This window comes from Elephas maximus, chromosome 21 (genome assembly GCF_024166365.1).
Source record: "Elephas maximus indicus isolate mEleMax1 chromosome 21, mEleMax1 primary haplotype, whole genome shotgun sequence".
Lineage (NCBI taxonomy): Eukaryota > Metazoa > Chordata > Mammalia > Proboscidea > Elephantidae > Elephas > Elephas maximus.
In genome coordinates, this window is record NC_064839.1 from 80,119,076 (window position 1) to 80,146,450 (window position 27,375).

General features: G+C 41.8%; 1 protein-coding gene across 3 annotated transcripts in view; it reads left to right on the forward strand.

The window, feature by feature from the left end:
- The window catches only part of TENM3 (teneurin transmembrane protein 3), a 793,331-nt gene that overhangs the window by 89,412 nt on the left and 676,544 nt on the right, over positions 1-27,375 (forward strand). The gene's annotated exons all lie outside the window — the stretch shown is intronic.

The window sequence follows — 27,375 nt, forward strand, 5'->3', positions numbered from 1 at the left end:
AAAAAAATACAAGCACAAAAAAACCCAGTACCTATATAAATACATATATATCTACGTCTACATTATCTATCTATACTGCATTTTTATGCAAATAACACACGCCTTCTGTGTTTGCTTGCTGGCCGAACCCTCTTCCCCACGAGGCAACCTCACAAGCACCACCATGCCAATCCTCTTCCACATGTTGCTGTAAAAAAATTAGCATGATGCTCTTACTAAAAGACCTTGCAGGGGGAAGGGCGTGACAGGCAAGCAAATGCAGAAGGTGCACATTATTTATGTAAAAATACAGGGTATAGATACGTATGCCCCCACATGTCTGTCAGTTTGTCGTACTGTGGGGGCTTGCTTGTTGCTGTGATGCTGGAAGCTATGCCACCGGTATTCACATATCAGCAGGGTCAACCATGGTGGACAGGTTTCAGCTGAGCTTCCAGACTAAGACAGACTAGGGAGAAGGACCCCGCAGTCTACTTCTGAAAAGAATTAGCCAGTGAAAACCTTATGAATAGCAGCGGAACATTGTCTGATATAGTGCTGGAAGATGAGCCCCCCAGGTTGGAAGGCACTCAGAAGATGACTGGGGAAGAGCTGCCTCCTCAAAGTAGAGTCGACCTTAATGACATGGATGGAGTAAAGCTTTCGGGACCTTCATTTGCTGATGTGGCACAACTCAAAATGAGAAGAAACAGCTGCAAACGTCCACTAATAATCGGAACCCGGAATGTACGAAGTATGAATCTAGGAAAATTGGAAATTGTCAAAAATGAAAAGGAATGCATAAACGTCGATATCCTAGGCATCGTGAGCTGAAATGGATTGGTATAGGCCATTCTGAATTGGACAATCATATAGTCCACTATGCTGGGAATGACAACTTGAAGAGGAACGGTGTCGCATTCATCATCAAAAAGAACATTTCAAGATCTATCCTGAAGTGCAACAGTGTCAGTGATAGGATAATATCCATACGCCTACAAGGAAGACCAGTTAATACGACTATTATTCAAATTTATGTACCAGCCACTAGGGCCAAAGATGAAGAAACAGAAGATTTTTATCAGCTGCTGCAGTCTGAAATTGATTGAACATCCAATCAAGATGCATCGGTAATTACTGGTGATTGGGATGCAAAAGTTGGAAACAAAGAAGGATCAGTAGTTGGAAAATATGGCCTTGGTGATAGAAACAATTCCGGAGATGGAATGATAGAGTTTTGCAAGGCCAACGACTTCTTCACTGCAGATACCTTCTTTCACCAACATAAACGGCGACTATACACACGGACCTCGCCATATGGAACACACAGAAATCGAATTGACTACGTCTGTGGAAAGAGATGATGGAAAAGCTCAATATCATCAGTCAGAACTAGGCCAGAGGCTGACTGTGGAACAGACCATCAACTGCTCATATGCAAGTTCAAGCTGAAACTGAAGAAAATCAGAGCAAGTCCACAAGAGCCAGAATATGACCTTGAGTATATTCCACCTTAATTTAGAGACCATCTCAAGAATAGATTTGATGCATTGAACACTAGTGACAGAAGACCAGACAAGTTATGGAATGACATCAAGGACATCATACATGAAGAAAGCAAGAGGTCATTGAAAAGACAGGAAAGAAAGAAAAGACCAAGATGGATGTCAGAGGAGACTCTGAAACTTGCTCTTGAACGTCGAGCAGCCAAAGCAAAAGGAAGAATTGGTGAACTAAAAGAACTGAACAGAAGATTTCAAAGGGCAGCTCGAGAAGAAAAAATAAACTATTATAACGACATGTGCAAAGAGCTGGAGATGGAAAACCAAAAGGGAAGAACACACTCAGCGTTTCTCAAGCTGAAAGAACTGAAGAAAAAATTCAAGCCTCGAGTTGCAATAGTGAAGGGTTCTATGGGGAAAATATTAAATGATGCAGGAAGCATCAAAAGAAGATGGAAGGAATACACAGAGTCATTATACCAAAAAGAATTAGTCGATGTTCAACCATTTCAAGAGGTAGCATATGATCAGGAAAGAACGGTACTGAAGGAAGAAGTCCAAGCTGCTCTGAAGTCATTGGTGAAAAACAAAGCTCCAGGAATTGATGGAATATCAACTGAGATGTTTCAACAAACAGATGCAGCTCTGGAGGTGCTCACTCATCTATGCCAAGAAATATGGAAAATAGCTTCCTGGCCAGCTGACTGGAAGAGATCCATATTTATGCCTATTTCCAAGAAAGGTGATCCAACTGAATGTGGAAATTTTAGAACAATATCATTAATATCACATGCAAGCAAAAATTTGCTGAAGATCATTCAAAAACAGCTGCAGCAGTATATTGACAGGGAACTGCCAGAAATTCAGGCCGATTTCAGAAGAGGACAGGGAACCAGGGATATATATCATTGCTGATGTCAGATGGATCCTGGCTGAAAGCAGAGAATACCAGAAGGATGTTTACCTGTGTTGTATTGACTATGCAAAGGCATTCAACTCTCTGGGTCATAACAAATTATGGATAACACTGCGAAGAATGGGAATTCCAGAACACTTAATTGTGCTCATGAGGAACCTTTACACAGATCAAGAGGCAGTTGTTCAGACAGAACAAGGAGATACTGAATGGTTTAAAGTCCAGAAAGGTATGTGTTAGGGTTGTATCCTTTCACCATACCTATTCAGTCTACATGTTCAGCAAATAATCTGAGAAGCTGGACTGTATGAAGAAGAATGGGGCATCAGGATTGGAGGAAGACTCATTAACAACCTGTGTTCTGCAGATGACACAACCTTGCTTGCTGAAAGTGAAGAAGACTTGAAGCACTTACTGATGAAGATCAAACCCACAGCCTTCAGTATGGATTGCACCTCAACATAAAGAAAACAAAAATCCTCACAACTGGACCAATGAGCAACATCATGATAAACGGAGAAAAGATTGACATTGTCATGGATTTCATTTTACTTGGATCCACAATCAACAGCCACGGAAGCAGCAGTCAAGAAATCAAAAGACGCATTGCATTGCATTGGGTAAAGCTGCTGCAAAGGACCTCTTTAAAGTGTTGAAGAGCAAAGACATCACCTTGAAGCCTAAGGTACACCTGACCCAAGCCATGGTATTTTCAGTTGCATCATATGCATGTAAAAGCTGGACAATGAATAAGGAAGACCAAAGAATTGACACCTTTGAATTGCAGTATTGGTGAAGAATATTGAATATACCATGGACTACCAAAAGAACGAACAGATCTGTTTTAGAAGAAGTACAACCAGAGTGCTCCTTAGAAGGAAGGATGGTGACACTGCATCTTACATATTTTGGACATGTTGTCTGGAGGGATCAGTCCCTGGAGAAGGACGTCATGCTTGGCAAAATACAGGGTCAGCGGAAAAGAGGAAGACCCTCAATGAGGTGGATTGACACAGTGGCTGCAGCAATAAGCTCAAGCATAACAAGGATTGTAGGGATGGCTCAGGACCAGGCAGTGTTTCGTTCTGTTGTCTGTAGGGTCACTATGAGTTGGAACCAACTCGATGGCACCTAACAATAATAACAAATACATACATGTATGTATTCCCCAGGTGAAAGCTGGACAATGAATAAGCAATACTGAACGAGAATTGAATGCCTTTGAATTATGGTGTTGGTAAAGAATGCTGAGTATTTCATGGACTCCAGAAGAAAGAACAAATCTGTTTTGGAAGAAGTATAGCCAGAATGCTCCTTAGAAGCAAGGGTGGCAAAACTTTGTCTCAAATACTTTGGACATGTTATCAGGAGGGACTAGTCCCTGGAGAAGAGCATCATGCTTGGTAAAGTAGATCATCACGAAAAAGAGGAAGACCCTTAACGAAATGGATTGACACAGTGGCTGCCACAGCAGGCTCAAGCATAACAGTGGTTGTGAGGATGGCGCAGGACCAGGCAGTGTTTCCTTCTGTTGTGGATAGGGTCACTGTGAGTCAGAACCAATTCTATGGCACCTAACAAGGCGGTCGAGTCGGTTCCGACTCATAGTGACCTTACGTAAAACAATAAAACATTACCTGCACCATCCTCACAATCATCTGCTATGGTTGAACCCATTGTGGCAGCCATGGTGTCAGCCCATCTCGCTGAGGGTCTTTTCTGATTACTAATGGATGTTTGCAGCTGTTTCTTCTCATTTTGAGTCGTGCCCCATCAGCAAAAGAAGTCCTGAGAAGCTTTACTCCCTCCACATCATTAAGGTTGACTCTACGTTCAGGAGGCAGTTCCTCCCCAGTCCTGTTTTGAGTGCTGTCCAAACCAGATGGCCTCATCTTCCAGCACTATATCAGACATTGTTTCCCTGCTATCCATAAGGTTTTCACTGGCTGATTATTTTTTTTGGAAGTAGTTCGCCTAATTAGCCTGGCAGCTGCACTGAAACCTGTCCACCGTGGGTGACCCTGCTGGTATTTGAAATGCCAGTGGCATAGCTTCCAGCATCATAGCAACATGCAAGCCACCACAATACAACAAACTGATAAACAGTTGATGATATATATGTATATAGATACATGTTTATTTATTTATATTTATATATGTTTTTGTACTTGTATATATATATGAGGGTAAGTCAGAAAGTTTTGCTACAAAATCATAGAAACCTTTATTAAAGAAAAATATCAAAATGTGAAGCTATCATTTCTCAACATATCTTCCATCTAGGTCTATACACTCCTGAAGGCTGTGTTTCCATCTCTCTAACCTTCCCCAAAGAATCCTGCGCTCTTCAATTTACACTGTGTCAAAATGGCAGTTTGGACATCCTTGAGGGACTCAAATTGTGTTCCTTTTAAATGTTCTCCAAGTTTTGGGAACAAAAAGAAGTCTGAAGGGACAGAATCAGGGCTGTAGGGTGGATGGGATAAGGTTTCCCAGCGAAATTCTCAAAGGGCGGCCCTTGCTTCTCTCAAAGAATGAGTAGGTGCATTGTCATGATGGAAAAAAATTCCACGGCGCAACTTTCCTGGCCTTTTTCTCACTATTGCAATTTTCAGTTTTCTTCAAACTTCTTCGTAATAAGCCCCTGAGATCGTCCTGTGTCCTTTGAGAAAACCTGTCCAGATCACTCCTTCGGAATCCTCAAAAAACAGGAGCCATAACCTCCTGGACGATCTTCCCTCTCTCGGCTCATCTTTGAGGTCCTCCTCACCTTCTTTAAAGTGCTTGATCCATCTCCAAACTGTTGTTTTATGTGGGGCAGCATTCCCATAAACTTGTTGCAAAGCTTCAGTGATTTGGGAAAACGTCCACTTGAGTTTTGTTAAAAATTTGTTATCAGCCCTGACCGCAAAGTTGTTTTTTTCCATGGCAAAAAAAAAAAATCCTTTTTTTTTTTTTTTGAAGACACTCTAAGGAGACTAAAACAAGTGCATCACTGAGAGAACTTGTCTGCAACCCTTCACTGTTTGGGATAAACCCGTGCAGGAACTAGAACCCTAGGAGCAATACTTTTTGACTTACTTTGTGTATATACGAGAGCCTGTCTTACATAAAACGCAGCCATGAATCTTGAAACTCATCAAGCTGTACGTGGGGCTGAGTCCCACGCCTTTCCTGTTGAGCAGAGCCTCCCTCTGCCTTGATTCTATGCTGGATTGCTCTACAATGGCTGGTTTTAGTCTTTGGTCTTAATGCATCTCTCCTAAAGCGTCATGGCTGAAAGAGTTCCTGGGATTTTCCTGCAATTACTTAATAACAATTTAATAAAGCTTTCTGACTTAACTCTTCCTTTCTCCGATAACCTCTGCTGTTGCTACTGTTTTATTTTCCATTTATCTCTATCTCTATTTTAATTTGTAAATTCAGTTTTGCAATAGAGGGCTCAAGTGGTAGACACTTCTTTCTATGGGATTGGAGCATAATGACTCTTTAAATTTTTCACACATTACGTTTGATGAGCTCAGTTTCTTTCATGCAACCTCAAAAGCATCGACAAAGCAGCCTTCTTTGTCTGGCTTCCATATTGGTTTAAGGGTAGCCTTCCATTGTCCTAGTATCCTGGTCAAGGCCATAGCATTCCTAGGACTTCATGGTTCCAATACCTAGGCTTTCAAGGCTTCAGGCACTTCCCTAATCACAATCATTACCTTGATTATTGGCCACTGACCACCCTCGATGGAATGGGCACGTAGCCATCATTGGCCACACAATTAGAGCACCATAGTCTTTCTTGAGTCTTAGCTGTCAGCGATCTCTCCAGTTTCTACTCACAGAATGTGGTCTTTAAGTGAGAAGCAATGGCTTTCCTGAAACTAGCTGCTAAGAAGTCTAGGTTCAGCCTATCCTTTCTCTTTTCATTTGTTCATTTGTCCTTTCAAAATATTCCTTTTTTCATGGCTGTAGGTCAAAGAAGAAAAAAATAGACATGCATCCAAACCACTTCTGTCCCAGTCGAAAAAACTTTTCGGCACTTTTAAATCTACTTTTTCTTGTTACGTAAGACCTGAGGTTCAGGACTTTTAAAATATTCTTAAAGAAAGCATATTAAGAGTAGCGTATCTCAGTATTCCATGAGAATGGGTGGAGTGAAAGAAAGTCACCCACTGACTTTGAGCAAATCACTTTGCTTTTCAGCACTACTTTTAAGTTTTCTTACCAATAAAATGAAGGTAAACTTGATGCTTTTTTTAAGATACATCCCAGCTCTAAATTCTGGACCTCGAAGGTTGCATGTTGAAAATTGGACAACTGAGTCTTTAAGAATAGGTATTTCCCTTTACATCCCACCCTGCTGAGTTCTCTCCTGGTGCCTCTTCAACTACACACTAGGGTTTACCATTTCAAGAATGTGTGTGGGAAATGAATTCAGCCTTGTCACTACTAATTGGTGTCTTACATAGATAAATTATCTAGTTATCAGGTGTCTCGTCACTTTGTGACAACACAGAGTCAAGAAAATACGTTAAGAATGCATAAGAATGCATTTTTATAGTCACAGTTTTTTTTAGGATGAACTGTCAAGCTTTTGATAAGGAGCTCTGATAACACACTGGTTAAAGCTCGGCTGCTAACCAAAAGGTCAGCGGTTCAAACCCACCAACAGCCTGCAGGAGAAAGATGTGGAGTTTGCTTCTGTAAAGATTTGCAGCCTTGGAAACTGTGGGGCAGCTCTGCTCTGTCCTGTGGAGTTGCTGTGAGTCAGAATTGACTCAATGGCAATGTTTTTTTTGTTTGTTTATCAAGCTTTTGAGGAACAGATCTGGTTTCAGAAATTCACCTACCATTTCCAGCATTATGGTAGGAGTTCTACCTTTGTCCCATTCTATAAGATGTCTTAATGAATGAATTTTGGTATGATGATGAATTTTGGTGTGATGACCAAACCCAAAACTCGTTGCCATCGAGTCAATTCCAACTCGTAGTGACCCAGTGCAACAGAGTAGAACTGCCCCATAGGGCTTCCGAGGAGCTGCTGGTGGATTTGAACAGCTGACCTTTTGGTTAGCAGCCAAGCTCTTAACCATTGCGCCACCAGTGCTCGGTATAATGACTCAAAGGTCTATATGAAATACCTTTGTGAACTTTAGCGTGAAGGCACTGATATGTGTTCCTTTGTAGCTTAGAAGCCTCAAGTTCTGTGTAGTCACACTCCTCTGGTACACACAGCCGAGGTCATGTGAAGCTCCCGCCAGCCTGGGTTGGTGGATGGCACTGACTGCCCTGAGCTCCTGCTACCCTGGAGACTTGTGGATCCAAGGTTCAGACTGTGCAAAATAAGCTTTTAGTGATGTTGATGATGACTGAACACCAACGTACACTTCCTTTACATTCTGTTCCCTTGGACCTCAGAAAATATGCTGTGAGAACAGCTCCGTGGAGTTCCGTTTAAACTTTCTGGACCAGCGGCCTTTTCATTCCAGCTTTATCCTACCTACTGTTTTTTTTTTTTTTTTTTCCTTTTCAGCAAACAAATAGAGTGCCTTATGTTGAATGGTATTTGGGAGGAGTTTCAGGGAAATCATTCTTCACATTTTTGGGGTTGTTTGTAATAACTCTGCTTATGCTATAAAAATGTTAATAGCTTTCAAAGAATAAAAACCCCATAGTAATTGCCCATCTATAAGCGGAGTCTTATGGTTTTAGCTGCAATCTATGGTCCCGAGTGGTGAAAGAGTAACATAATACCTTCTATTTATGCATGGTTTATGAACTGATTTGCACAAGGGGCTTTGTATTTATAAAAATGCATTCTTACTTTGTGTGCATTTTAACCATTTAATAGTTGATTTGCCAAGAGGGCAAAATTTTGTCTTTAAAATGCAGCAATATGACCTTAGACAATATATGTGTATGTCATTAAGTACATTTTAAAAAGTTTTGAAATATGACTTTGTGAGAAGATCAGACCCTAACTATAGGTCCTCAGGCACTCTGGTAATTCACATTGCTTAATCTCCATTTCTCTTGCTGATACATAAGTCATAATAAGAGAGTAACAAAGCATTTCCTTAACGAATTGGTCGAGTATAGTGTGTATAACACTGAAGAATGTTTCCAGTTCTAAAATTCGGAAGGATGGTGTTTAAAGGCACCGTAGTTAGTTATCTCAACAGGTGGTAGCTGGTAATTGATAATTATATTTAAAGTATGTGCATTCATTGTGGTTGGTGGCAATATAGCGTTTTTATCCACAGATCTCAAAGCATGTGTGAATAAATATGCATTATTTCCCTATTTTAAGTAGCCAGAGACACACTGAACGTTAATTAGATATAAGCAGACAGAGAAATTTCATGTCCCCTACTCGCTTGGAGCTACTAAAAAAGTCTTCCCAGAAACTGGGATAAAGAACACAATGTACCTGATCTCTAAATAACTACGGTTCAGAGGCATGGTTCTAGTGTCCACTGTGCAGCCTGGGGAATGTGAAATGCCCCTGCACACATGTTTTGCCAAGCTCCTCACACTTGGTCCTATGCCTACCCCACAAAGTATTCCAGCAGATCTTAGCCAAAAGAGACCTCAGTAATCATTCTCCTGAGCCCGAGTCTGTACCTCCAGCTCTGCTGCAGGTGAACCAAGAATACGGAGGTGATGACATTCCTTCACCTCTCATAGGGGTTCCCTGATTAACTTTTAGATTTGGAAACTCTTTGCTGGAATACCCACCATGTGCTAAGCTCTGTCCTAGACGCTTGCAGGGGAACAGTGAACAAAGTAGTCACTGCTGCACTGGAGCTGGATCCCAGGAAAAAAAGGTCATCTCTACTGTGCCTCCCACTTTGCAAAGCTTCAGCCTTCCCTTCTGCACCCATCCTCTGCAAATCTTCTTCAATACTTTCCTAGTCTGTCTTCTGTATCTCCCATCAGACAATGAAATATTTTTGAGCTTTATTTTCTGTAGTTTGTAGTATTTTAGTTTGTGTTATGAAAACAATAGCTACATTAAATAGGGTTTCTCAAACTACATGGATCCCCATTCTACATACCACTCTCTATGTTGTTGTTGTTCGCCGTCGAGTGGATTCCAACTCATAGCAACCGTACAGCACAGAGTAGAGCTGCCCCATAGGATTTCCAAGGCTGTAAATCTTTATGGAAGCAAATTGCCATATCTTCCTCCCACAAAAGTGGCTGATAGATTTGAACTGCCAACCTTTTGGTAAGCAGTCAAGCACTTTAACCACTGTGCCATCATATGAAGATGCAAATTTTCCCAGCAAAGGAGAAGGTGCAGTCCTGCCTTATAAATACCCTGACCACTGAGTGTCTTTCTTGGACCAGACCTAGGGGTCTCTAATACTCAATGGTTCCCAGCCACCAGACCGGAGGCAGTTCTCTGTTGGAGGAAGCAGGAAATTGTTCACCAAAGACTCCTTGTGTTGAAGGATCAGAAGAGCCCCCTGAATTGCTTCCTGTTTTTCTTCCTCCCAGCAGATACCAGAAATGTTCAGATTTCACTTCCCCAACCTCGCCCTCATCCTTTGTTGTCCTGAGTACTGGGTTTCTACTCATCAGAGTCTCTGACTCAGAACAGATGGTTCCCAAGACTATTGCACAAGGAGAGGGCTTAACCGAATCTGATCCAGTCCTTGCTGGACCAAAAGTTGTCAGTCATGAGAGGTGGAGTTGGATGAGAGTAGCTTTGATTATTAGCTGAGATACCCACAGGGAATAAAGTGAAAGTGAGGGATAGTTAGCTTTATTTATTTATTTTATTGTGCCTTGCGTGAAAGGTTACAGCACAAATTAGTTTCTCGCTCAAAAATTTGTACACAAATTGTTTTGTGTCATTGGTTGCAGTCCACTCAATATGATAGCACTCTCCCCCTTTCCACCCCAGGTTCCCTGTGTCCATTTGTTCAGTTTTCCTGTCTCTTCCTGCCTTCTTGTCTTCTTGTTGAACAAAAGTTGCCCATTTGGTCTCATATCTTTGATTGAACTAAGAAGCACATTTGTCACCTGGGAAATTGTTTTATAGGCTGAAAAGTGAGCTTCAGGAGTGACTTCAGTTCTAAGTAAGCAGTATTGTCTGGGGGCTATAGTCTCGAGCGTTCCTCCAGTCTGTCAGACCAGTAAGCCTGGTCTTTTTTTGTGAATTTGAATTTTGTTCTACATTTTTCTCCCACTCTGTCCTAGACTGTCTATTGTGATCCCTGTCAGAGAGACCACTGATGATGGCACCGTCTAGTTCTTCTGGGCCCAGGCTGATGGAGGCTGTGGTTCATGTGGTCCTTTAGTCCTTTAGTCCTTTGGACTAGTATTTTCCTTGCATCTTTGGTTTTCTTCATTCTCCTTTGCACCAGACGGGATGGTACCAGTAGATGTACCTTAGATGGCCACTTGCAAGCTTTTAAGACCCCAGTGCTACTCACCAAAGTAGAATGTGGAATGTTTTCCTTATGAACTGGGTTATGCCAATTGACCTAGAATGCCTCCCGATACCATGGTCCCCAGCCCTCAGCTGCAGTAACTTGGTCCCTTAAGGTGTTTGGATGTGTCTAGGAAGCTTCTACGACTGTGCCTTGGTCAAGTTGTATTGGCTTCCCCTATATTGTGTGTTGTCTTTCCCTTCACCAAAATCGATACTTGTCTACTATCTAGTTAGTGATTTCTCCTCCCCACCCCACCCCTCCCTTCTAACCATCAAAGTTTTTTTTTTTTTTTTTTCTGTGTAAACCTTTCTTGAGTTCTCATAGTGGTGGTCTCATACAGTATTTGTCCTTTGGTGATTGACTGATTTTACTCAGAGTAATAAGGGGTAGTTCTCTTTAGGCCCACAGCCTCCTTTAGCATGAATATGGATCAGCTCGACTTTGTGGGCTCTGCTGAAGCACATTAAACTCAGTACCTGTGTGTGCGGTCACTCAGGTTTATACTTCATAGCCAGCTGCTTGCAAGCTTACGAAGTGGAGAGAACTCTCGAGAGGCGTAAAAGGAGGTTCTGACTGGAGGGTGATGGCCAGGCTAGGAATGTTCCTGGCTTTTGCTCTGTGAGGACTCCTCAGCTGTTTCAGGAGTGGCTCTTCTCCTAGAATAGCAGTAACGTGCAGCTGATGGTTAGCAACAACATTGTGATCTTTGTACCAGGGCTGGACTCCTGAGCAGCCAGTAGGGCTGTATATCACTAATACTCCAAGGCAGCCTCTCTCCTCTAGTGCACCAAGGCTCAGGGCACCTGCAAACTCCCCAAGAACTGAGCGATACACAGCCGCTTCCAACAATTTCCAAAGATCTGGATATGAGATGAGTCTACAGTGGAAAAAATAATAGCTAGAAAGTACCTTCGAGATTAAATTGGCCGGAGTTCTGCCTGGTTAGTGTATTTTTGTGTGTGTCTGTGATATGCATTTAAAATTGTTGGCCTAAACTTCTTACTAACTAGATGTATAATTAAACACATTCAATTCTGGACTCTCATTGCCCACACTACAGGTATCGCTAGCTTTTTTTTTTTTTTTAAATGAGGCTTTTAGAAACATTAATTGTTGGTAACTTATACACAAATTCCACTTCAGGTGGTTGTTTTCATAATTCCCTTGCCTTTCTGGCTGAAAGAGCTTGGAATTTTACTTTTGTTCAGGACCCTAAGTCTCTCTTCACACCCGGCCCTACTGTTGGTCCTGAAAAGAGTCCCCTCCTTCAGCTCAGAGGGAGCAAAATCAAAAAGGACAGGGGAGAGAAAGAAGAAGCCCAGCACCTCCCACCATTATGATGAAAGCACATTTTTAGGAACAAAAAGTCTATTGTGTGTCTGTTCCGTGCACCCAGTGACCTGACGATTGGTCAGTCATTGAAGGTACACACACGTTGGAGTCCTAGAAGAGCGCGGGGATGGGTCTGCAGAGGGAGAGGTGCCTCGTAAGCTCCCATAACATCTCCTCTAAATTGCCTGCAAAAGGCACTAGTGTCCAGCAATTGCCACCAGTGACCTGAAGCCTCCCTATTTTTATTGCTTAGCAAAATGGGAGGAAGAAGGCTCCCAGCAGCAGCCAGGGAAATTTTCTGAGACCTCCCACCAGTTTTCAGCAAGAGAGAATGTGAGCATCCAGGTGGCAGCAGTGTTTTGCATGGAGCCTGGTTCCTGGGTGACCAGTCAAACCACCCTCCATGTGCATTGCGGGTTAAGTTGGCTCAGGAAACTGACCATCAGACTTGTACAGTTTCAGTGGGAAACGCACATTCCAAATTCCCACAGAGCTGCCTTGAAAACAAACTTCTGAAATACAACCTGTTCACAAGGGTGGACCACCTGTATTTAATATTTTTTTGGCAGTACAATACACTTTCAAAATTGTACACTTCTTATGGAAAAGGACATTCTGTAAACTGTTTAAAATTCACACAAATTTGGATTCCTTCTCCAGCATGTATTTCTTTTATTCTTTGGCTGTATGTTTGATGTATGGTCAGGTCACCGTCACAGTTTATCTTCAGGTAGATATTCTAGCACTGCTGCCTTCCCAACTGACCAAGATGAGTTGGGTAGTTTTATTATTATTATTATTTTTTACCAAAGGACAATATCCTAAGTGATAAGATACTCCCAGTTTTTTCCACTGGGCAAACAGAATCACTTCAAGAAGGACCGTCATCTTTCACTTTAGGAGAAGCTGCAGGCATTCAGCTTTTGGGAGAAATCACTCAGTTTCTCTTGGATGTAGGCACAGACTTTTTGCTCCAACTATCTGGAATTGTTTTATCTTGCTTAAGTCACTCTTCACACTCATTTCAGCTTTTCCAGCTTTCCAGGCCTCTGATTTGGTTATCACTGTGTTTCACTTTTGTGAAATAGATGGTTGATTCCTTTTTCAGTCTGAGTAGCCACAGGGACAGATCTGGTTTAGGGTCTGATAAATTTGGGAAGCTCATGTTGACTGTGAAAGCCTGCCTCCTTTCCTGCATGGCCTGCCAGTTCTTTCTGTGTTAACAACCCCTGGCTTTCGCAATCCCAACCTTTGTCATGGAGGTGAGAGTCCAGGAGCACTGTCCACAAAGGTCTGTCCACCAGCTCAGAGCTAGAGCCTGCATTTTATTGTGAATAGCCCTGCAGAGCACAGTGTCCTCCTTAACCACAGGCCTCAGTGTTAGCAATGATTTACATGGGCAATAAATTCAGGAAGAACATTCATTCATTCAACCTTCTGTGTGTCAAAAGCATATTAAATGCTGGAGTTAGAAATATAACCAGGACACATTGGGGTTATCCTCTACAGAGTACAAGGGAGACAGTCCCAGAGAGGTAATGACAACATGGTATCGCATGTCTAACGACAGAGACGCGCCAGGTGTAGCAGGAGTGGAGTAGGAGAAACTGACCAGCAGGAAGATGTGATGGGGAAGACTGCCTGGTGGTTGTCGTTCGTTACCATCAAGTCCATTCCAACTCATGCTGATGCCATGTGTACAGAGTAGAACTGCTCCATAGATGTTCAGGGTTGTGACCTTTTGGAAGCAGATCACCAGGGCCTCTGGGTGGGTTCAAATCATCAGTGTTTCGGCTAGTAATCAAGTGCTTGTCCATTTGTGCCACCAGGGACTCCTGGAGAAGGTGAAATTAGCTTAGGCTGAGTTTTAAAAGATGCATAGCAAACAGGCACGGGAGGGCAATCTGAGCCAGGAGGAGTTTATTGTTAGTGAAGGCAGAGAAGTAATTAGTATTGGTGGAGGGAGGAGAAACACTTCCTAACATGCTAAAACCTCTCCTTGGTCTCCCCTACCCAATGCCCCCTCAGCCCCCGTCACAGGACCTCATGGAAGCAAGCATCCCTGGGAGCAAGTACCACACTTGCTGGCACACCAAACACCTGTGCCTGTTATAGCTCTAAAATGCCTCTGGGGTGAGGTAATGATTCCAGATTGAAAGCATATGGGCATTTACAGGAAAAAATAAGTAAATAAAATGGTTTAAAACTTTCTCCATTCCTGTTATCTTGAATATCTAAAAATATGTGGTTAGGCATGGTCTTTATATGAGCCTTGCTGCAAAAAGCTGCCTTCCTTCCTACGTGGCGGTTCTGCAGGAGGACTGTAACGTGCAAGTCGTCAGTGTTAACAGACACACGTGTGTCAAGTGAACCTTCGGTGCATAAAGTTTGAGTGCTAAGCATTTTGCGGTTTCTGAAGTGTTAAGAGTCCCCAAGTTGGAACCTTTAACGCTCTCTGCTGCTAACCAAAAGGTTGGAGGTTCGAGTCCACCTACAGGCACCTAGGAAGAAAACCCTGTTGATTTGTTGCCCCAAATCAGTTATAAAAAGCCCTATGGAACACAGTTCCACTCTGAGACATGTGGGGTCACCATGAGTCAGAACTGACTCTGCAGCGATTGGTCTGGAATGTAAAAGAACTGACTGGCAACTGTGTGCTTTTAGTTTGGGATAAAAGTAAAGAAGAGCAAACAGCAGCCTGCAGACTGTGGCTGGCCTGGAACTACTGCAGACACACCCACAGGAAATGAGCCCTCTTTCCTGTCTCCTGAGTCTCAGCCCATGTGGTACACAAGCCCTGGCCTCAGAGGGAGAATGAAGGGTTGTCCGTGCTGTCATTTATTCAGCACATGTTTATTGAGCTCCTACCTTGTACTGGGAAACCCTGGCTGCATAGTAGTTAAGTGCTACAGCTGCTAACCAAAAGGTCAGCAGTTTGAATCCACCAGGCACTCCTTAGAAACTCTATGGGGCAGTTCTACTCTGTGCTATAGGGTCGCTATGATATCAGTTGGAATCAGCTTGACAGCAACGGGTTTGGTTTTGGTTACCTTGTATTGAGATACACGGAAAGATGAATAGGCCTGGTCCTTCACCTCATTAAGCTTACACAGTTTTGAGGAAATCAGGTGCTGAATAAATAATTTCAAGTGACATAAATATGTATTTCGCAGGAGGGGTAAAGAGTGCTGCAGGAAATGGTAACATAGGAAGTTAAGCTGGTCTTTGGATTCAAGGAAGGCCTCAGGGACTGGTTGGGGCCAAACATGATTTACAAAGAGGGGAATGGATTGTGAGAAGCATGTTCTAGGCAAAGGGAGATGGCCAGAACCGTAGCATAAGGCCGAGGAGAAAGAATCAAGGGCTAGCTCACGCGTTGTTTTCTGATCCATTTGAGAAATAATTGTTGTACACCAGTGTTCATTGCAGCACTTTCCCCAGGAGCTAAAATGTGGAAACCGTCTAAATGTCCCTCAACAGATAATGGATAAACAAAATGCAGTATAGTCATACAATAGGATATTACTCAACCATAAAAAGAAATGAAGTCTTGAGACATGCTACAATATTGATTATGCTGAGTGAATGAGTCAGTCACAAAAGGACAACTATTATATGATCTGACTTATATCAAATATCTAGGACAGGCAAGTGTGTAGAGACCAAAGTTTGTTAGTGGTGACCAAAGGTGTGAAGAAGAGGGGCAGGAGTGTCTCATCTTAGGGGCACTGAGTTTCTGTTAATGGATGTGGGTAATTGGAAACAGACCATGGTCATGGTTGCACAGCACGACAGGCTTAGTTAATGTCGCTGAATTGTATGTGTGAAAATGTTAAATTGGCCAGTGCTTTGTTATATGTATGTATTTTTATCACAATAAAACAATGGAAAAAAAGTTGTTGAGCACATATGTGCACACACTCTGGCCGCTCACCACAGAGTGGTGAACAAAGCCATCTGAACAAGTCCCTGCCCTCCTGGGGCTTACCTTTTAGTGGGATTTTTCTTAGCAGCAAACAGAAGCATTGAAGGCTTTGATACAGGCAAGTGCCATGATCAAATGCCCACTTTCCTTGACTTATTGTATTAATAAGTCTTAGGGAGGGATTGTTTGTGAGTATGGGGGAAGGAGGAACAATAGCAGAATCCTTTTTAACCCAATAATTTGGCCAACATACAAGCTTCGACATGTTAAATGCTCTTTTCTCCAAGATCAAAAATTTCCTGGGATTTCGTAGCTGTCATTTAAAGATATCAAACAAGTGATGTATAATTAACTAAAGCTTCACACTTTACACTGAAGAAGACGTCATATTTATGGAATTAGTCCTTCTGCGGTAACATGCTCGAGGATCGCCCCCTGATGGAGGGTCTCGTGCAGATCTGCCAACAGCTACTCTTGTTCCCCCCAAGTCTATGTGGCTGATAAGGAACGACAAACTCTAATATGTCTGGTTAAGTAGACCATCTGCCTGTTCATAATATGGCCATTCATTCCCATAAACCGTTATTTCAGCTATGTTTCATTTCATAATACATTCATCCATAAACAACTATTTCCCTTTCACGTGATTTTATAATGGACCATATACAGTTTTTCCCAGCATAGACTTTAAACAGTAATTTAATGTGAAATATATATGTAAAATGTTTATATGTTAAATCATATATATATATGTACAAATTTTTAACAAGGTAATTCTGGCATTTAAGTAAGAAACCTTTTTGATGAAGTAAAAACATAGAGTCAAAAAGAGTTTGAATTTGTAACAAATAACCATAGGTGTCAAGACATGAAGTAGTATAATTTTAATGGTCGTAAATAAGTGGTAGCATTAGCCGCCAACCTTTTTCTGAGTTCTCTACAATATTAAGCTCCAAGGATTCTTATAGCACACTTTAGCCAAAACGCATTCGTAATTCAGGATCTTCTGAAGTTTTAGAAAAGTAATATGGTGGCTGTACCATCTATTCTAACACACAAGGCCTGGGGCTTAGTGAGGCCTGAGGCTGCACTTGGCATTAGACACGTGAACATTCTTCGGCAAAGTGGGTATATATTCAGACTTAGTGAGATAAATAATATATATCTCCTTGTGTCAGTGCAGGTCATCTTTTGTCACCCAATGGTTTTTCTTCCCTCTGTTTTGAGAGCTTTCTCGGTTTTAGAATGCAGATAACAGATTGCAGACTTGTAGTTGAATTCCCAAAGAAATTTTGAAAAATTTTCAAATTCAATTTATGGTGTGCAGACTAAGAAATGACAACGGCATTTGGAAATACTAGATACCACAATTAGAATATATAGGTTTCTTTTTTTCTCTACGATAAGACTGTAGTGTGTGGTTAACAGTGTTACTTTTAGATGTGGCAGGAAGTGGATGAATGAGTGGATGAATGGGGGGGCGGCAGAACAGTCACAGGTCTTTAATTATATAAATAACATCCTTCAGAATGGGAGTCTGGGGCCAGATGAACCTTGGGTCCCCCACCCCACCTAGGCTGGGGTTCTCTATGAAAATGACTTTCCCGGAGTTTTCCAACAGCTAGGTGGCAGAGGAGGAACTTTAAGAAATAGAACCAGCTTGCTCATTCTCTCTCCTTAGGGCCTTTGTAATCACTCTTCTCTATAGTCCCAACATTTTTCCTCCAGTTTCCCATGACTGACTCTTTATCGTCTAGGTGTCAGCTCAAACGCAGGCTCCTCAGAGAAGCCTTCTCTATCCTATCTGCCCAGCTACCAGCTCCCGTTGAGTCGGTTCTGACCCCGGGCACCTCATGTGCCTCCGAGTAAAACTTCTCCATGGAGATGTCAATGGCTGATTTTTGGGAAGTAGATCACCAGGCCTTTCTTTCAAGGCATCTCTGGATGAGCTTGAACTTCCAACCTTGCGGTTAGCAGCTGAGCATGTTAACCATTGACACCACCCAGGGACTCCATCCTACCTGGCACCCTCTCCTTACTTCGCTTTATCTCCTAATCACTCTGAGATCCGTACATGCGTTCGCACCGTCCTGACCTGGATTCCTCACTAGCATGTGGGCTCCACGGGGCAGGAACTTCGTTTTGTTCTCTGCTGAATCCCTTAGAGCCTAGGACAGGGACTGGTGGGCGGTGGCACTCAGTACATGTCTGTTAAACGAGTAAATAAATGAACAAACATTTCCATTATTGTTGGTACACAATGGAGACCTGACCTGTGTGTAAGGACTGAATCATCTTTTGACTATTATGAACTATTGTCATTTTAAGCAATCATGCTGATATTATTATGAGAATTATTGAAAGTTGTATAAAAATATAAGCCCAAGTCATTTTCCTCCCACTGTTTTTTGCACATTTATCTGCTGTAGTGATTCAGACTAAGATCCTAAGCCTTTCTAGGCCAGAAACAAGAGAAAAGAGAGGCAGAAATAAGAAAGGCAGAGATCATAAGTTTTGAACAGCTCTTTCTACTAGATAAGTGCTCTCTATTAAAAAAAAAAAAAAAAAAAAACCTTGTGAATTTTCTAAAGTGAGTGTATCTTGATTATAGTTCCATGTAATATTATAACTGCTGCTGTGTCCAATGCTCAATTTATTGACTTATTTCCATGTATTAATAAATAATATTTTGTTAGCCTCTAGAAATTGGCAAAATTTTTATTACAATGCCACCACATAACATATAGTGTACTGCAAAAATTTTGATATTTGTGTTATGTGAATGAGTAATTTCTTCAAGAGTTAAGTTTATCTTTCTGCAGGAAAAAAATGACTTCCTATGAGGAGTTTTTTCCTTGACAGGAATATACTTGAAGAATTAGATTGAAAAGATCTCAAACCAAATAGAGACTGAGACTCAGAAGGAAAAAATAGCATTGCTCACACTTCAAATGAAAAAAGGAGAAAGCACAGTAATATCTAATGCTTGTTGCACATAGTAATATTATATCCAAAAGAAACATACAAAGACTTTAATGGAAAAAATAATTAAACATATCTGATTATAAAGAAAAACAAAAAATTGATGCATAGTTTGCTATTTTCAAAGTGTAAAAATAGGATAATTAATTTTAGATTGCTTGACACATTTTGGCTTTCTAAAATTAAACTTAGAGAAATAAATTCAAGAAGAAAGTTTACCCCAAAAATGAATTAAAATGGTTGGAAAAACAATACTGCAACAACAGTTACGGAGTATAAAACAGAGGGAAAGTAAAGGAGCATTTTCTGCTCTGTTGATAACTGCACTGAGATGACTTCTGTGGAAGGAATAATGGGTATGGCCCCTTGCCTTAAACTCATCATTTAGCAAGACCCTGGCCAGCCATAGCCACCAAGAAACTCCAAAGTGAGAACCACTTCATGTATAGCCTGTCACTGACTCTAAGCCTGGGCACTATAAATAGGCTTGCCTGCACTGGGCTGCCATGTCACAGACATCAACTGAGATCAACTGACATGCCACAGGAGCTTTGGAGGGAGGAGGAAGATATGTTCATACGAGAAACCCAGAAGCACGCTCACCACATTCTTTAAATGTTTTCTCCCAGCTATCATCATAACCTCTGTCTTATCTAGATTAACCCTGTTCTGGTTCCCTTTGATCCCAGTCCTCTGCTGGGCCCCTGAGATGCTGAATAAATTGTGGAACTGTGGTGTCAGGATTAGAGATAAAAGCGGAGATGTAGACCATATGTCATTAGCATACTGATCTAAGAGTGAAAATGCTTCAGCTTTTCTTCAAGTTATCTTATGTGAACATTGAACAGGTGCCTGACGGCCATCAGATCTGAGCAACTCTCCGTGTAAGGCCTGGTCTGGCCGCCTGAGAGAGCTGGGAAGGCAGCATCCAGCAGGTGTTCTTCTCTTGTGACGTTCCCAGCTGGGACAGCACTATGACTCCCTGTCTCCACTTGTAGAGCCTTGAGTGGAGGTACAATAAGTACTCATACAGAATGTGACTCAAGAAGCCGCTTGTTCTGTGTATTTGTTAGGTGGGTACCATGTTACATGACTTTGAAAACAGATCTGTTTATGTCCCCTCAGATCTGGCCTTTAGCCCTCTCAGCAATGTGGTATTTTCACTGCCTCTATCACACTCTTACTCTACTGGCCTTCGTTCAGTATTTCTTCTTTTTTTGAAGCCCACTCCCATCATCACCTACTAGCCACTAGATCATCCCCTTGCATTCTTTTAGCTTTTGGCATCTGGTTGGAAGATTTTCTTTCCACCCTTTTCCTTTAATCTCCCCCCATTCTCGCTGCCTTAGTACTTACGCTGAAATCTCCACTGGAGGGTTAGACAGTGGTGGCATCCCTCTGGTCTACCACTGGAGCTCATAGAAGCACTTAAGAAATACTTGGTGAATCAGTTAATTTCTCCTAAGGGCTTTCCCCTCCATTTCTAATAATGCTTCCTTTTAAGAAACAAGAGGCCACCAGACATGTACTCCATCTATTTTTCTTTTCTGTATCAAAATAAGACGTCTCTTTACCCCTCCTTCTGTTTAGTGATACCTCATCTCCTTGTTCTACAGCTGGGATTCCCTCTGCTTCCTCTGTATTCTTGCTCCATTAATTCTTTCCCCACTTTTATATCTTTAGTAGCCTCCTTTTCTCTTTATTTTCCTAGTTAGGTTATAAAATACATGTTTCCACCATTCTTTAAAAGCATACCTTTAACTCTGCGTGTCCCTGAAACAACCGTCTCATTGTCTCATTCCCTTCATAGCCAGCATTCTAAAAACAAATAGCTTACACTTAATTACTTTGTTTGCCATTCGCTCCTCATTCCATTTCAGTTATACCACCACCTCTGCCTTGCCACCAAAATGACTTTAAGAAGTCATCAGTGACCTCCTAACTCATAATCTGGTGACTTCCTTCAGTCCTAATCTAATTTTTTTCCACTGTTGGCCACACATCCTTTCTACCATGTTGCCTTCTTAAAACTTCTTCGGCTTCTAGGATAAAAATGTCTCTTGCTCCTTTCTGGCTGCTTTCTCTGGGTCCTACTATGAATCCTTCTACCTCAGTTGTCCAGGTGTGAGATGGTAGTAGCTTGTATTTAGGTGGTGATTACTGGGGATGGAGAAAAGTGTCTGGCTGAACACATAGGTGACAAAATTGACAGGACCTGATGATATATTAGAAGTGGAGGGTAAAGAGAGAGAGAAAGATGGCATAACCTCTAGGTTTCCAACTTGCATAAGTCGGTGCTGGTGTCATTTACCGAGATAAGAAATACTACATGGTCAGGAAGGCTACCATGAGTTCACCTTCAGAAATGCTCAGTTTGAAATGTCTTTGAGATGTTCAAGAGTGTATGTCAAGTAGGCCTTTAGATAGGTACAGAGCTTGGAGAAGTCTACAAGGAAAACCTAAGGATAAATTGTTGAGTCATCTATATATACTTGGGAATTGAGGGCACAGATGACATAGCCCAGAGGAAGAGGAAAGGATCAATTCTTGAGGAATTGAAATGTCAATGATAAGTCTGCAAAGAGACTGAGAAGGAGTAGTCAAAGATGTAGGAGAATAAGCTGGGTAGTATTAGGACATGGTTCAAGGTGTTTGAAATGGTGCATACAACAAAAATGCTGTTAACTAATTCAGCAGGTCCTGGTTCCTTATGTAGAATGTAAGGTTTATATTTACATCAACAAAAATTAACATATATGCCTGTTGACATCAAAATATTGTTTTTCTTTTTATGCCTGAGGTTCCAGACCTTAGGCAAGGAAATGACAGAAAGGCAGGCCACTCAAGCCTGACTATTTTATCCATGTGCAAACTAAAAGACTCCAAATGGGATCATTTATCTTTCCTCTTATAATGTATAATCAAGAATATTAGAGTGACATGGTGGTCAAGCCAACCAAAAAAAAAATTATTTTAAATGATTTATTTTGGGCCAACGTATCTTCCAAGTATTTTATTATCTTGACCAATGGAATTGTTGACCTACTTGAACAAGTTGGAAAAATTCACAGTTACTCTTTATAAGGATTTTATTGGAACTTGGGCCATGTACAAATCTCTGCCTTTTAACATTCAGATGCATTTATGTAAATGGCCTCCAGGTTAGCTAGTGTTTTATTTGCTTCCCATTCTGTGATTATAAAATGTGTGCACTTTGGCCACGGCCTGGCTCCTAAACTGGTGGAGAAAAGGAGAATGTGAAGAGAAAGACATGGTCCCCTGTCATCCTTACAGCTTGTTTTGCAAGCTCCTTCCTGCAGTCACCTGGGACCTCCATTGTGCCTGTCGTGGAAATGCGTAGCTCCAATGGTGTGTAACAAATGGAGAGACCAACTTCTGTGCAGCCTAATATATGTAACTGTTTAGGAAGCCTTTACTACTTTACAGTTTTCTGAGGGGTTGCAAATATTATTTTATTTTTTGCATTAATATATCCTCATGCACATCAAATTATATTGAACTTTACTATGCTCAATGCTATTTATGATCTAACTAATAAGCATCTTGCATTTCTTCACAAAATTTAATTTCTAGAACCCCCCTTTTTTTATTTTATTGTGCTTTAAATGAAAGTTTACAGTTCAAGTCAGTTTTTCATACAAAAACTTATAAACACATTGTTACGTGACCCTCATTGCTCTCCCTACGGTATGACAGCACACTCCTTCTCTTCACCCTGTATTTCCTATGTCCATTCAACCAGCTCCTGTCCCCCTCTGCCTTCTCATCTCACCTCCAGACAGGAGCTGCTCACATTGTCTCATGTGTCTACTTGAGCTAAGAGGCACACTCCTCACCAGTATCATTATATGTCTTATACTCAAGTCTAATCTTTTTCTGAAGAGTTGGCTTCGAGAATGGTTTTAGTTTTGGGCTAACAGAGAGTCATGCGCCATGACCTCTAGGGTCCCTCCAGTCTCATTCAGACCATTAAATCTGGTCTTTTTACTAGAATTTGAGGTCTGCGTTCCACTTTTCTCATGCTCCGTTAGGAATTCTCGGTTGTGTTCACTGTCAGAGCAGTCATTGGTGGTAGCCGGGCACCATCTTGTTCTTCTGGTCTCAGGCTGATGGAGTCTCTGGTTTATATGGCCCTTTGTTTCTCTTGGGCTCATATTTTCCTTGTGTCTTTGGTGTTCTTTATTCTCCTTTGCTCCAGGTGGGTTGAGACTAATTGATGCATCTTAGATGGCCGCTGGCTAGCTTTTAAGACCCCAGACACCACTCCCCAAAGTGGGATGCAGAACGTTTTCTTAATACACTTTGTTATGCCAGTTGACCTAGATGTCCCCTGAAACCGTGGTCCCCGGATCTCCACCCCTGCTACTCTGTTCCTCTTTTTGATTAGTTCAGTGTGTTGACTTCTCCTGTATTGTGTGTTGTCCTTCCCTTCACCTAAAATACTTCTTTTCTTCTGTCTAATTAGTGAATAACCCTCTCCCTCCCTCACTCCCTCCCCACCCTCGTAATCACCAAAGAATGTTTTCTTCTGTGTTTAAACCTTTCCTTGAGCTCTTGTAACAGTGGTCTCATATAATATTTGTGCTTTTGTGACTAATTTCACTCAGCATAATGCCTTCCAGATTCCTCCATAGTATGAGATGTTTCACAGAACGATTGTTGCCTAGTATTCCATCCTGTGAATATACCATAATTTGTTTATCCATTCATCTGTTGATGGGCACCTTGGTTGTTTCTATCTTTTTGCTTATTGTACACAGTGCTACAATGAACATGGGTGTGCATATATCTATTCATGTGAAGGCTCTTATTTCTCTAGGATATATTCCAAGGAGTGAGATTGCTGGACTATATGTAGAATCCCTTTATTTTAATGTCTACATTCTTATTATTTAATGTCTACGTTTGTTAAATGAATGCCCTTAATCCTGTTAATGATATGACGCTTTCAAGGGTTTGGGGAATAAGGCAAAGGCTTCAGAACCATTTAAAAAAAAAAAAGCCATTGACTTTTATGCTTTTGTTTGTTAAATGAGCAGAGGTCAGTTGCTATGGGGTTACTGACAGTCTGTGGCATGCTGAAATCATTCTCTTTTTACCCACGAATGGGTCACTGGATGAGTTTACTTAATCTGTGGCCTTCGTTCCTGAAGGCTCTTTCAGGGAACCAGACACAAGTGTTTCTAGCAGCAGAGTTCCCTTGAGAGAGAGAAGGCAGTGGTGACTTCGCTCAGTCTCACGTGATGTAGCATCCTCTAGCTTCACGCAAAAAGTGAAAGAGCAAGTGGAAAGAAATTTAGCTGATCTCCGTTGCTTTGTTCTTATTGTTTACTTGTGTCACATATTGCTTTTCAGGTGGTCCCGAGAGTAAATCACACATTCCTGTTGAAGTTGTAAATTTTGTTTGGATTTTCCATTGCTTTTCCAGCATCTGTTGGATGTGATACTTCTCTTAAATTCTGTCACATCTCCTAAATGAAAGCAATGCAGTGGCCCAATTTATCCCTCTGTTTAGTAACTGTGGTCTTTTTTAACTGTGGCAATCCAGAATGTTATTTAGACTTCTTAGATTAATGTGACAACGGGGGTCCCTGCTAGAACCTTTTGGAAACAGGTATCCCAGGATGTTGATAAATGGCATGACTGTGCATCTGAGAACTTCCTGCATTCTGGGCCAGCCAACAGGGGAAAAAGGGATCAAGGGGATGGTTTTGTGATGTTAACGCTGTAACTTGTTTTGGGACTCTGAGCTGATTTCTTAGTCTTCCATGACTCATCGATAAAACCAGTAGAATAATAACTGTCCTCAGTGATTTTATAGATTTGCTGTAGTTAATAAATGCAACATTTTTTGGGAAAGGAATTTCTAAAGCATTAAGTACCAACAGAACATTTTATTGGAGGTGGCACAACAGTTAAGCACTGGGCTGCTAACCAAAAGGTTGGCGGGTCAAACCCACCCACAAGCTCCATGGGAGAAAGAACTGGAGATCTGCCCTCATAAAGATTACAGCCTAGGAAACTCTATGGCACAGTTCTACTCTGTCACATGGGGTCATATGAGGTCGCTATGAGTCGAAATCAACTTAATGACTCAACAACACCTAACAATAAGAACAACAACTGCTGGATACTAAGGTAGTTACTAGCAACTCCTTTGCTTGTAAGCGCTCCTTGATTCCCCAAAGATCAGCAAATATTCTAAGAGTGGGCTTGTATATGCCTCTTGTGTTGAACAGACAAAAGCAGTAGCAGATATGGCTGAGGGGAACACCTTATGGGTGTGTGTTTTTCGTAAGTGGCCTGAAATGAGGCTCCTGGAAGTTGTGTCGTGGACATAATACACGATAATCTAAGTGTCGGTGAATTATTTAACCCCAGGATCACCAGCATGGTTTGATACCACCACCAGCCCCAAGACACAGAAGAAGAAAGAATAAAAAACTAGGAGGAAAAAGGAAGGAAAAAAAGGGTGTAGAAACAAAGGAGGGAGAAAAACAAATGAGTGCTTATGGATCAGACTTACGTTATGGTCCTCCTTAAACCCCAGGAATAGCATTTTAGATGTAGTTAACCTGTGTCAACGTAAGTAGACAAAATAAAATCCTAGATTATAAAACACATGAGGTGGGAATGTGTTAGTTTTCTAGGATATATATGCCATATATATAATGTCACAGTAGACAGGAAGTGGGTAAGGTAAAAGCAGTGGGTCAGAGAATCAGAATAGAGCTGGAATAGTGGGCTGAATCAACAGTTGCAGCTCCCCTTCTAAAATCCAACAGCACAGTCATATCATATAAGAATGTGCCTCATCTGTACATAAAAACACATGGGGTTTTGTTGACCTTAGACAGTTGGGATAACAAAATGTGGTGTTATTCCAGAAAAACTTGTGCAATATTGACTGTATAATAAAAAATAGAGTGACGTGCGTTCATATATGGTCCAGAGCAGGGTCAGTTCCTCCCTCCCTTCCTCCCTCCCTCCCTCCCTCCCTCCTTCTCTTCCTCCCTTCTTTCTGTCCATGGGGCAGGCACTGTTCTAGGCTCTGGAAGTAGAGGAATGAACATCCTTTCTAGGGAGGAAACTGCCAATAAATAAGTAAACAAATTAAGAAGATAATTGTATGTTAAATAAAAAATGAAACAGAGAGAGAAGATAGTGGCTGGGGGTAGAGGAGTGGTTAGGACTCCTCTCTGAGGAGTTGAAATGGGCATTAAGCCTGAAGGTGGGAAGGAACCAGAAATGTGAGGATCTGTGGAGAGAACAGAGACAGATGAATGTGACATAAAAAAAAAAATAAACATTTTGGTGTTTTTGAAGAACTGAAAAAATAACAGTGTAGCTGGAATATTGTTGTTATTGTTGTCAGCTGCCACCAAGTCAGGCCACAACTCGTGGCAAGCCCAAGGAGGGTGGAACAGCCAGCATGCAGCCTGGCCCTGCACCATCGCTGTGACCAGTTGTGGGTTGAACCATTGTGATCCACAGTTTTCATTCGCTGATATTTGGAGGTAGATCACCAGGCCTTTCTTTCTAGACCGTCTTAATCTGGAAGGTCCACTGAAGCCTATTTGCATCGTAACAACATACGAGCCTCCACTGACAGGCTGGCAATGGCTGCGTATGAGGTGTGTTGGCTGGGAATTGAACCTGGGTCTCCTGCATGAAAGGCAAGAATCCTACCACTGAACCACCACTGCTCCCATGAATGTAGTTAGCAAGAAGAAAATGGTGCGATGGGGCCTTGGAGAGGGAAGAGCAATGTATTTCACCGTGCTCTGGTCAGGCCTGAAATGCTTCATTCAGCAAGAAATTGAAATAGAGCGTGAACACAAAAATATTAAGAAGTTAAAAATATGCCATGTGAAAATGGCAAACGTGACTGGAGATAGTTATTTTGGAGAAGAGAAGACTTGGAGGAAGAAAGCCATGATAGATGTCTTTGAGTATTTAAAAAGCAAGCGTACCATGGAGAGAGACACATAGGTGGTAGGTAGGTCCCTAGAGTAGCCCCACAGGCCACTGGATGGGGCCCGGCTAAGGAAGAACTCACGCTGCTTAGAAGGAAGAACTTCAGCCGTTAGACTCACCCGAAAAGGAGGCAGGGAGCTCCGCGGGACTGGTAGTTTCTAGTCACAAAATGTCGTCAGGCCAGGCTGGGCAGCTATTAGATTTAAAGAAGTCTAAGGCCGGCGGTTATGTTTTCTGTATGTGTGCTATCAGGCTCGCGTAGGACCTGACCGGTGTGCTTGGTGAGCGGTTGCTGAAATCATGAGG